Genomic DNA, 9,862 nt, shown 5'->3' on the forward strand with positions numbered 1-9,862 from the left:
TAATACGGATGTATCTGCACAAATTTGTTTAAGAGAAGATTTGGGATTTAAACTCTGATCTCCTCAATTTTACTAGGCTGAAAAACATACTTGTGAGTAAATAAATATGGAATGGATAACCAGTTAGAATGTAGAATTGTAGTATTGGTGTGGGGGGGTATATATTGCAGGATAAAAAAGAGTGGTAGCAACATTTGCAATAGTTCTCAAAGCTTGCTCTTCTGACTACCGACATCCATATCGCCTGGGGCATGACTAACAGGTGCAATCCTGAGCCTGACCCCAAATCTTGGGAAGCAGAGTTTATGTGAGCTGGGCCTGGGGACCTGCATTTTAAGTAAATTTTCCAGGTGTCCTTGTTCCTCCCATGTGTGACAGTCCTACATCGAGACAGCTCTTGCATGCCTTTTTGAGGGGAATAAAATTAGGAGGGACAGTATCTTTCTCAAATTTGCTGTAGCTATTTTGTTATTCTGTTTTCATAATCGTTAGGTGAAAAAAATTATCATTTTCCTTGAGCCCTCCAGAGAAAAGTCATTTTAATTATAGGTGTCTTAATAGTCCCCCATTACAGTGCGTCGCTTAACCTCATCCACACAGGTAGGTTAAGTATCAAGAGAGAAATGTCTTACACTAAGGAAAGGTCATTCTTATCATTATTAATCATTCTGGTAATAGATATTTATGATATATTTAAGAATCGCCCATTATTAACCATTCCCAAAGCCCCTTGGGTTCCATGTCAAACACACCTCTGGTTCCCAGCTTGGGAAGTTGGGACGGCTGATGTGTGGCTAGACATCTGTCCCTGGGTTTAGGGAGAGCTGTTCTGAAGGCTGAAGCAGAGGCAATAAACCCCAAAGCTTAAAAATACCGTGGCCTCAATCTGCAGAGAGGAACCACACGTGCGAGACAGGCGCACCTCAGAGTGAAATCGGGAAGACAGGCGGAAATGTTACCTTTTGACCATGTCACCCCCTCCTCACCTTGTGGAGTCATTAGCACGACTGGAATAGCCGTCATAAAACTAATACGTATTTCTGCCTCAAGACCGTATTTCGGTGACTATTTAACCATGTGCTAACCCAGCTGACTTTCTGATCTTTTAAAGAAGGTGTTTTTCTGGCTCTATCAGAAACAGTTTTAACTCCAGGTTCTATCGGTAAGGATGAGTTTTTCAAGGGGAGCCCTCGATGGCGTTTTATGTTCACCTCATTTCCAGGCCAGTTATTGATTGGAAGGAGCAAGAGAAGATCAGAATTCAGAATGCGGGCACATATGCATGCACGCGCGTGTGCGCGCGCACACACACACACACACACACACACACACACCATGCAAGAGCCTCAAAACAGCAACTGATGAACACAGTGAGGAAATATTACAAAGTTGTAGAAGGCAAATATTGATGCTGCTGAAGTCAAATGAGAGAGGCAGAGACGTCCCCTTCCGTCTCTGTTGTGTCTGGAGAAGATGAAACAAAAATCTGTCCTTGTTTTCATGTGAGCGGAGCGGGGGCCAGGTCACAGGGGAACCGAATGGCTATCACCCGTGAGTCCCGATGAAGTTGTGCAAAACTTGGAGTTCAGGGAAGTCTCAGAGGCTTTGATTTTCCTAACAAAAGAAGTAGTGGTTATAAAAGGACATTCTGATTAAGATTGATTCCTAAGATTGCGATCTTACCGAGTGGATTAAGATAAGGAGATGGAATAGACGGCAAAGGGCACTCAACTCAATCTCGGGCTTTATTTTCTTTAAAATCTTGCCCTGTTTGTATGAGCATTTAAGCACTGCATCAAGCGCTGCTAGTTAAGATAACTCTGATTAAATGTCATAAACAAAATCACAATTTTACTTTTCTATTAAACTCTATATTTGATTTAAAAAAAAGAACCTCATGATTACTTTTGGAATTTCTGGTAATATGGCCATCTTGTAATTTAGACCATGGATCTCATAAGTAAGACTCTACTGCTTCTCTGAAAACCCCCAAATAGATGGTAGTGATCATATTAGAGTAGGGCTGAACACTTTGGGTCACTTAGCTCTGTGGACACGCATGTATGTCTTTTCCTCCTCCTTCTCAGAGACTTCAATATGATTTATAAATACAGATTGCTATGATACAGAATTCTGAAAACATAAATTCTAACTGCATATTAACATCTGTTAAAATGAGGGGGGATATGAGGATCATTAATTGAATTGGTTTCTATGCTTAGGTATATATTTGAAATATTTTCCTACCAAAAACACATAGCAGAGAAATTATCTGGACCAGGAAATACATAAATATATGGTGGTAGGGATGTGTGTGTGTGTGTGTGTGTGCGTGTGCACGTGCACGTATCTCACATGTAGTAGGGAAAGGGTGCATGTATTGTTTTATAGGGATCAGCTTACTTTTCTGTAAAGGGCCAGCTAGTAAATATTTTCAGCTTGGCAGGCCATACGGTGGTCTCTATTGTATCTGCTCAACTCTGCCATTATAGCAGAAAAGCATCCATAGACATTATGTGAACGATTGGATGTGGTTGTGTTCCAATAAAACTTTATTTACAAAAACAGGTGGTGGGCCAGAATTGGCCAAAGTTTGCCAATCCCTAGAGAATTGACCAGGTGGGGTATCATTGGAATTGTCTTCTCACACTCCTCATGTTACTAAAGGAGAAGCTGAAACCCAGAGAGGTGAAGTGACTTCTCCAAGACACACAGCAGAGCCAGAACCAGAATCCAGATTTTCATGATGTTATCTCATCTGTCTAACACAGAGTGGAAACCAGAGTGGCAGCTCACCCCACACGCAGAGTGGCAGGGGCTGGAGGAAAGGGTAGAAGCACAGAACAGAGAGTGACAATGCACCAGTGATCTCCCCCTCCCCCAAATCTCTCCTTCCTGACAATCATTGGAGCTTGTTTGTGTTTTGACTATGTTTTCATGTTTGTTTGATTTTTAATGGTAGAAGAGCACCAGGCAGGAAGGCTTGGTTCAGCCATCCACTTAGCTCTGCAGCTTTGAAGCAAGTCACTTCCCCTCTCTGGGCTTCATTTTCTTTCATTTGTAAAATGAGGGGTTTGGTTTCATGAATTTGGACTCCCATTTCGTTCTCAAATGTGATGATCCTTCAAGTGTATTCCTTCCAGTTCAGCTTTTCCCCCATCAATCCACAGTGATTCACAAGTTGGCTAAAACTTGCTCAGGCCTGGGATGCCGAGAGGCCCTAAGTTGCTAGCCCCCCAGGATGAGCCCCAGCTGCATATTTCTGTGTTCACCAGGCCCCATCCCTTCCATCAGGGCATCCCGTGAAGCTGATGACCTCATTGCTTCTTGGGCCCAGAGTTGATTACCATAATAAAGGTACCCACCTGCTCACAAAGCCTTTCTGTTTTTGGCTCCTAACTGCTGAGCTGGGCATTTTACCAACTCAGTATTCTTGCTTATAGATTTATCTATCCCTTTAGAACCTCTACCCCTCACTGAACTTCTTCACAGTAAGCAGTTTTATCACAAACCAGGCCCTGATGTATGCACACGCAAGGCACGAGGAGGCCCTCCTGTGGTCCTGTTCTGGGTGAGGATGTGATAGCCTCTCTTATAGATTCTTGCCAAGGACTCCAAATGTCCTTTCCCCACTCCAGGACTTCCCTCCATTTAAAATATTCATGTTAGCTAAGTCTAGTTACATTTTCTAACTTGAAAACGTGGTGTAAGAAACAGAGTACCGGACTGAGTCTGGAGACCTGGGTTTAAATCTCAATGGCATTGTGACCTAGATGTATCACCTAGGGCGAGTCCCGTAAGTTCTCCCCAAGTTTCCCAACTAAATGGTAGAGAAGGTAGCCTCTGCCTCATTTTCCACAGTTCATGCAATGGTTCTGAACTCTGGGTCTGCACTGGAATCACCTGAGAAGTTAAAAAAAAAACAACAAACAACCCTTCGAATTTCTGAGCCCTCCCTGTCCCGCATCCTGCTGGATCCTGACTCAGAATCCCCCAGGCTGGTGCCCAAGCCACTGAGCTGACTGGATACTCCCGAGGTCATTCTAATGAGCCACCAGGCTTGCAAGCCATAGGTTTGAATAACCTAAATGATATCGATATGAACTCCCCTTCCAAAAGGGCCTTATCAGTGGGTGGTACTATTATTTTTGTCATTATTTCATTTCAAAGAGAGATACCAACATTCTATACAAATAAATCCCGAGTGAAATACAATGAATAAGTGAATAAAATGAGGCAGTGTGATATTGTGATTAATAATAAGAAATAGATTATTTGGTCTTTGTCCTGTCTCCGGCTCACAGCTCCCTAAACCGTTGGAATTTCCAGAGCCATAAGAGCAAGGGGGGGTCTTTTGTTATACTGGGTCTCTTGTCCTTTCTTCTGGAATCTCCTCAGAGCCATAAAAATGAAACAGGCATCTTACTATTCATAGGAAACCTCTTTTAACCACATCTGAGTTATGTTAATGAGGTGACTTTAGGAATCACCTAAAGCTGGGGATGGGGGGAGATGATTGGCCACCCAAAGCTTGTTGCTGGGGAACCAACCATGTGATGAGAGGGTTGGAACATTCAGTCCCATGCCCCCAGAGATTGGGTTCAAGCACCAAAGCCAATGATTTAGTCCATCGTGTCTATGAAATGAAGCCTCCATAAAAACCCCAGAGGACAAGATTCAGAGAACTTCTGGGTTGGTGAACAAGTGAAGATTTGGGGGAGAGGGCCTGCTAGGGAGGGTGTGCCCCCTCCCACATACCTACGTATCTCTTCTATCTAGCCGTCCCTAAGTTATATCTTTTTATAATAGACTGGTAATCTGGTAAGTAAACTTTTTCTCTGAGTTCTGTGAGCCACTCTAGCAAGTTAATCCAAGCCTAGGAGGGAGTCATTGGAGCCTCCCATCTAGAGCTGGTAGGTCCAAAGCGCAGGTGACAATCTGGACTTGTGACTGGCGGCTCACGGGGGCAAGGAGGAGTCCTCTAGGACTGAGCCCTTAACCTGGGGGATCTGACACTATCTCTAGGTAGATAATGACAGAGTTTAGTTTAATTGCAGGACAACCAGCTGGTGTGAGAGAATTGCTTGGTGCAGGAACCCCCCCCCCCCACACTGAAATTGCTCTCAGGATCCTATGTAGCCTATCCTGCTACGTATGTTGGTTCTTGGAGGTTTCCCTTGAGATACACAGCCTTTCTAGATCAAAATTAGGGTCAGGTAATTTAACCACCCAACAGCCCCACAGGACTGGATTAAATGTGCTGCCAATTTGTTTAATCCTATGGAAACCCTGAGAGATGAGGTTGGTGGCCCCATTTTTTAAGTGAAGCAATTAAAGCTTGGGAAGGTAAATCACTGTAGGAAGTTCCCATAACTGGGAAGTGGAAGTTTGAGACCAGACATCAGAGTCAAGGGTTCTTTGCATTAGATTTTATCTGCTTCCTGATCCTACCATGGAGCTTGAAATCCCATCATTGCAAATCACAGATGCCAAGCGAGGAACACTAATGATGGCAATAATATCACATTATCATCTTATGTGCTAACTCTAAGATGGTTTCACATCTTTTGTATTTCGGAGAATCCTCGTATTGAAATAGCAACCTCGGGTGGCTATTATAAGGCTGTCCTCCATTTAATGGTGGTTGCAGTTTCAAAAGTTGCAAAATCTCCCAGGGAATGAATGCTATATGCTCATACTAGCTAAGTTCTCCGGCTATCCCATTAGGACCCTGCACAGTGCTGAGGAGGAGCCTGGCTCAGTGGCTGCTCAAGACCCCACTGGGGCGGGGGGTGGTGGTGGTGGTGTGGAGACAGAAATTTACAAAGTGAGCCAGCAGCAGTTCCCCTCTTGGGTACCTACCCCAAAGAAATGGAACCAGACATCCACACAAAGACTTGTATGCAAAACTTCGTATCCGCATCCTTCTATAGTTAATACGTGGAAACAAAACACACGTCCTTCGACAGATGAATAGCTAAACAAAATGTGGTCTACCCATACAATAAAACACTGTTTCGCCTGAACAGGGAATGGAGTACTTGCTGCAGCGTGGTCAAATCTCAAGGAACACTGTGCTAAGTGAAAGCAGCCAGATGCAGAGAACTGCGTAATATATCATCCCGTTTATATGAGACACCCAGAAAAGGCAAACTTGGGAGGCTGAACATGGACCAGTGGTCGCTTGGGGCTAGGAGGTGGAAACGGGTTCATTACAAATGAGTACAAGGAGGCTGTCCGTGAGCTGTTAGACATGTTCTAAAATGGAATTGTCGTGGTCACACCTCTCTGAGCGTTTATTAGAAAAGAAATCATTGAATTGCTCACTTAAAATGGGTAAATGTGGTGGTACGTAAATTTTACCTCACAAAGTGCATGTGTGCATATGTGTGTGCATGCATGCATGCGTGTGTGTGTGTGTGTGTGTGTGTGTGCGTGTGTGTTAGGAGCCTGCTGGAAGTAAAACAGCAAGGTCATTGTGGTTCAGACTATGACTTCTCCATTACTCACCAAAACTTTCAGGCAGAATGTCAGACATTTAGCCCATGGGGAATTGTACTGGAAACTAGATTCAAGAGACGTATTTAAACCAAATTCCACTTAATACATTTATATGAAGACACTGACCGTCCCAGGAACAAGAAGGCGTGTGTCGCCCTACGAGCGGTCACACCTTCTGGCAGGTTGTTGGTCATTGGAAGCCCACTCTGGCTATGGAATAAGAACACAGGGTGATGGATGGTGTCAAGGACGTCTCACACCAGCCACCCAAGGGGCCCGAGAACCAAACCAGCCACTTACAGGAGATGCCCATTTATGGACCAGTTTGCTAATGTTTCCCAGATTCAGCAGCTTCGCCCAGGACATTGCAGGTGAATATGTCAAGTCTCTTTTTTTTTTCCTCCCCTTTACCCTGCTCCGTTCAGAAAACTCACTTCTGTTCTTTCTCCAGCTAGGGCACCATGCAATATTTTAGGTTTCTTTGTTCATATGTACGATGACATCACAGACGTATCTTCTTGAGACTGTGGTGTGATTATGCTGACCCACATTCCTGACATGAAGCTGGGACTGCAGGTGGTCCGTGCTCCCGTTATCTCTCAAAGGCCCTGCTCTCCTAGATTCTGGAGATGCCAGACCCTCCTGTAGATTGAATGCGGGGTGTAGACATTGGCTTGACCCTCCTACGCTTCTTATTCTCTTAAATATGAATTGAACAAACAGTTGCCTTTTCTCAAAGTGAGTTTAATATTGGAATGTTCCTGGCATCTCCCCTTCACATGAAACCTCGATCCCTTCGGCTACTTCTGTTCTTTCCTTGTACAATTGGAAACCAAGACTGTGATAGAACTGGGTCATCCACATGCTCTAGATAAACTCAATCCCATTGCCTGAGAAAGTGGGTAATTATGGAGTGGGCCACCCTGACATGTATGGGTCACATCAGATCTGCCCCTTCCCCTGGGACTGGAGGGACTCAGATTAGGATGCTTGGCCCTGGAGGGACTATCTGCATATTTGCAAAATAATGAGTGAGCTTTGGCTGCTCCTTGGCAAGGGTCTACCAGCTCTGATCCCAGCCTTCCCTGGACCCACACTCTAACACTAACCCTAGCCCTAGACTCAGATGAACCCCGCTCTTAAATGTGATAGAAATACAAGGTACCTTGTATGGTGGCTGGTGCGTTTTCATTACTAACATTATTTCACCCTTAGCATCACCTATCACTTCATCCCAACCATAATGTTGTTAATCCTATCTTCAGATTTAATAAAAAATCACTTCCATATGTTGAATGCCTAGTGTGTCCCATGTCAGAATCTCTCTCATCATTCTATTAATTAATCTACCTATAGATTTATAGATGATCTCTAAATCCCCCAAATCGATTTCTCCATTAGATTTTTATCTATCTTCTATCATCTGCCTATGTATATCTAATCCAGGGTTTTTTAGTATCAGCACTATTGGCATTTTGGGATGGATAATTCTTGGGGGTCTGTCCTGGGCTTGTAGGGTATATAGCAGAATACCGAACCTGTGTCCACTAGATTTTAGTGGCACTCATTACCCAAGACATGGCAATCAAAAATGTCCCCAAACAATGCCACATGTCCCTTTGGAAGAGGGAGAATAAAATTGGTCTGTTATCTAGTCATTTATTTCTATTGCTTCTTTCAAGAAGGTATGGAGTAGACATTATCATTCCCATTTTACGATGAATAAATTGAGGCTCAGAGTTTAGGTGACTTATACAAAGGGCCATAAGTATTAAGTGGTGGAACTGGGTTACAAAGTAAATTCATTTTATTAGCAGAGGCTATGTCTAAAAAGGGCTATGTTTTTTCTATGATGCTATTTGAAATTAAAATGATTATTTTATTATGATTCTTTTAAATTAAATGTAATGCTAAACATTTTATCCTCGATGCCATTATTCTCCTTTATTCTTCGCCTAAAATCATTTTCAAAGTTAATTCTGACTCTCAGGCATCACACAGGTCTTGTAGCCAAAACCTATGCGCATGTATTTATGCCCCAAAACCTTCATTCTAATCTTGTCTTCAACTCAAGATGTAATGTTATTTCCAACCCTGGTTCTCCATCCCAGTGCTTTCTAAATTCTATTTCCTATCATCCTACACGACGGGGCCTGGATCCCAGACTGGAGGAGAGCCCTCCAGTGCCAGTTCACCCAGTAAGAGAAGTGGATAAGCCCACTTACAGCCAGGGACATGCATAGTGTCCCATCCTGCAGAAGAAATCATAAGGTTCCTGCTCTGGTGACCGACTGAGTAAGTGGGCAGATAGACCCGGGGCTGCCACCAACCCCTGAAATGGGGATATTTGGAAATTCCAATCATAGAAAGCTTCTATTTGTACTTTCCAGTGACAGGCTCGAGCTTCCAAATGTAACTTCTGAAAAACTGAGCAAATGAAAGAAGGGATTTTTAATCCATCAGTTGACTTCTCAGGGCCCGATGTTTTGGCTCAGCTTTTATGCAGTGGATTTGATTTCTGCCACAATACTCTGATGGCCATTAGATGGCTGACGGCTCCTGGCCCCCATGTCCAGAATTCAGACAGGGAAAGACATTGTTTTATAGCAATTAACAGTGGTGCTTGGAAGAGACGGCGACAAGCTGAAAAAAATTAATTGAAAATTTAACCTTCAAATAAAAATACTTAGACCTTAGGCTTCCATTTGTAAGCAGCTTATGCTATCTGTGCACATTGTTATATTATTTAAGTATTTTCTACACCATTTCTGATTAATACAGCAGTGCTATTTTCCAGTCCAGTCTCCTTAATAAATATATGTGTCAAATATCTATTTCCTCCCCTGAATGCAAAGACTTTTAATTTCCCTTGTTTGCATGTGCTAACTGGTTGTGTAATGAGATTAACAGCTCTGTCTTTTTTTTTTTTCCTTCTGCAGATTTTATAAGAAAAGCCAGTGGGCTCCCAGACAAAGTTAAAAAGGTACGTTCTTTAATTTTGCATATTGTTAGCTGCAATCCGGTTGCTAATGTTTGTTTTATTTCCATCTGTCAAAAGCAATGCCAAAATACATTGTGTTTGTCTTGAGTTGGCTCAATTAATCCTCTGCTGGAAACAGTTCTGTCATTTCGTGTTTGGTTAAGGCCTTGATTCACTAGCGCTCAAACCAGGGCCCATCTCTGCCAAAGGCAACCAATGCACGTTTAATACATCTTTCTGGGAACTGTGGGCTTGACAGAGCTAAAAGAGAAAGGTGAGGTAGTGCTCTTGCAGCAAGGTTGATTTGGAGCCAACCCCATCTCTGCAGTGGGTACAAATAAGGGTGTCCTGTAGACCCTGTTCCCATGGGGCTAGCAGAGC

The 9,862-nt window shown here is 43.2% G+C and overlaps 1 long non-coding RNA gene across 1 annotated transcript in view; it reads left to right on the plus strand.

Annotated features, from left to right (window-relative positions):
* LOC118550275 (uncharacterized) overlaps positions 1-9,479 on the plus strand; it is a 242,543-nt gene extending 233,064 nt beyond the window's left edge. Inside the window, exon 3 of the long non-coding RNA XR_004924469.2 lies at positions 9,441-9,479. This is a non-coding gene — a long non-coding RNA (uncharacterized LOC118550275). The remainder of the gene's footprint in view (positions 1-9,440) is intronic.
* The last annotated feature ends 383 nt before the right edge of the window (positions 9,480-9,862 follow it).

This window comes from Halichoerus grypus, chromosome 15, assembly GCF_964656455.1.
Source record: "Halichoerus grypus chromosome 15, mHalGry1.hap1.1, whole genome shotgun sequence".
Taxonomy (NCBI): domain Eukaryota; kingdom Metazoa; phylum Chordata; class Mammalia; order Carnivora; family Phocidae; genus Halichoerus; species Halichoerus grypus.